The sequence below is a fragment of the Mizuhopecten yessoensis genome, unplaced genomic scaffold (assembly GCF_002113885.1).
Source record: "Mizuhopecten yessoensis strain PY_sf001 unplaced genomic scaffold, ASM211388v2 scaffold7635, whole genome shotgun sequence".
In the NCBI taxonomy this organism is placed as follows: Eukaryota; Metazoa; Mollusca; class Bivalvia; order Pectinida; family Pectinidae; genus Mizuhopecten; species Mizuhopecten yessoensis.
Window position 1 is genome coordinate 321,445 of NW_018407146.1, and position 2,648 is coordinate 324,092.

The 2,648-nt window shown below is 35.0% G+C and overlaps 1 protein-coding gene across 1 annotated transcript in view; it reads left to right on the forward strand.

Annotated features, from left to right (window-relative positions):
• The first annotated feature begins 241 nt into the window (after positions 1 to 241).
• LOC110454030 (bifunctional D-cysteine desulfhydrase/1-aminocyclopropane-1-carboxylate deaminase, mitochondrial-like) overlaps positions 242 to 2,648 on the forward strand; it is a 43,767-nt gene continuing 41,360 nt past the window's right edge. The window contains exon 1 of the mRNA XM_021503347.1: positions 242 to 287. The gene's annotated coding sequence lies outside the window, so the exon portion shown is untranslated. The remainder of the gene's footprint in view (positions 288 to 2,648) is intronic.

Consider the following 2,648-nt stretch of genomic DNA (forward strand, 5'->3'; position numbering starts at 1 on the left):
AAAGAATGTATACATATATGCATGTAACCTGTTTTTTTTCTATCGTCTGAAATATCACCTGCCCTTTTAAATCCTGTGCATTATGTACAGAATGAGACATAATAAACACTTGAAACACAACTCAACAGCACAATGTAAACATTATCAAGGGTTTTGAAGGGTATTTGGTTCAACACTTTAAGCATTTGATGCAATCTGCTTTGTTTGACATTGAAATTATTGTACATTTTTGTTACAGGTGGAGGCGGATAACAACGGCTTTGACAGTTACTACACAAGAGTCAGAGGTAAGTGTTACTACATGTACACAAGAGTCAGTGGTAAGTGTTACTACACAAGAGTCAGTGGTAAGTGTTACTACACAAGAGTCAGTGGTAAGTGTTACTACAGAAGAGTCCGTGGTAAGTGTTACTACACAAGAGTCAGTGGTAAGTGTTACTACACAAGAGTCAGTGGTAAGTGTTACTACACAAGAGTCAGTGGTAAGTGTTACTACACAAGAGTCAGTGGTAAGTGTTACTACACAAGAGTCAGTGGTGAGTCTAACAGGGTAGTCAGTCTGAAAATGTGTTGACATTAGTTACATGCCTATGATTTTTTTTAAGGATTTGAAAACATGTACATAATAGCATCCTTTAAATCATTCACCCCTAAAGTCACATTTGAACTTTACCAAATCAAAGACTAGGCAAAGTAGCTCCTGGCTTCCCGGTTCCAAATAATCAGTTATATGATAGGCTGTAATTTTTTATCAGGATAGGAGAAATGAAACCACTTCCTTGTGACAGAAGATCAGACTCGCTAAGAAATATCTCCAGTATATATAAAACAACAGGGACCTGTCTAAAAGTTAGGTTAAGATAAACAGGTTAAACACTGTAGAAGAAAATATTTGATTTCACATTTGATTTCCCTCTGGTAATGTCAGAGTACCAAAATCTGTAAACCAAATACATTTAAATTAGCTCAGAGTGGCATTTATTGAATGTATATTTAATTGAGTATAACCAGCTGTGTCGCACTTGAAATGTGCCACCAAAATGTAACCCCTGATACTGCTTGTCTGCCACTTACAAATTACAAACTAACTTTCTGTCAAAATGAAACTGGTTCAGTTTTTATATTCTTTTTTTCTTCTTTATCCAAGGTTCTGAGTTCTGTACACTCTATCTTTTATCGATGAGTTTGGAGTTATAACTAGTACGTTGAAACTAATGAAATTGTTTGAAACAACGAATATTATCGTATGACAACCGGTAAATGTAAATTTCTTATCTGCATGTTTGTATACAGAACAGACGTACTATGCGAAAGGGCCTTTAATTGTTGGCTGTCTGGAAATGTTGGCTCGAAAAATATAACAAAATTGTGGGTTTAGGAATACTATTTCACACGTTGATTTTACGATAATGGATGCAAATAAGGTAGAATGACTGGACTTAAAAGTTTCATGATCTTCGTTCTGTATCTGTGAACCCTTACAAATTCTTTTACTGCGAAATCACCAATTTTTGTGTTTTTTTTGTAATTTCATTGACTTAGTGGATTATTTCTTCATCCATGAATTCATAGGTCTACTAAGTTATTACAAGTTCGATATAAAGCCGTTCTCTGTTTGAATGGGTACTCGTATTCTATGAATTCATGTATCTAAGAATTGGTGCTTTGTCGGGAAACCATGAAATTATAGGCTGCGTGAAAATTTGTGTTTTTACAGTATGCCATTTTCTGGGTTAATGTTAGTTACATTACACAGAAAAACCAGCTGGTTGTGACAGTAATTTCAATAAAGTATAACTAAAAGAAAATTGAAATTCAAAGCTAAAATTTAATTTAAAATGTTTAAGGAATCAAAATGAAAAATAGGTCACCTGAGGACAAGATATGTAAAAATACGTTTTAAACAGATGTGTTAATGATTTGATCAGATAAACAGTTTGGAACAGCTGGCTCAGGAATGGATTCGGGCAGAATATTTATAACATGTGTATTGGTAAAATACATGAGTGGATATAGCTACAAAAATTTCATTGGCATGGCATGGTTACATAAATAACTTTGTGAGCTATTAAAGGCCGTACAGTCTAGATCTGAAATGAGATTTTAATCCCAAAATCTCTGAAAAAGAATTCTACCGTTATTGTAACAATCACAATAGCGAGATGTATGAGAGTTGGTTCAGGGAAAATTTATTACATATTGATGTAAAACAACAAGAGAATACTGGAGTGTCGACAAAACCATAACTCAAACTCCAAATAAATAAAACTAGGGCAAAAACTGAACAAAGGAAAGATTACATAAAGCACCTTGAAAAAGTACAAGGATAATAAGACCAGGTGTTCCAGAAGGGTAAGCGTCTTCTGCTTCATTGATGTCACTCGTCACATAGATGTCAGGTTGTATATAGATTTACCCGGTAAGTACATTTATAAATTTAAATACATGTATACATTTTAAGCTCACCTAGTCCGAAGAACCATGGTGAGCTTATGCCATACCGCAGCGTCCGTCGTCCGTCGTCCGTCCGTCAACTTTTCCTTTAAAACGCTACTAGTCATGAACGACTGAGCAGATTTTGACCAAATTTGGTCAGAAGCATCCTTGTGGGAAGGGGATTTTTTTGTATAAATGATGGGTGTGCCCCC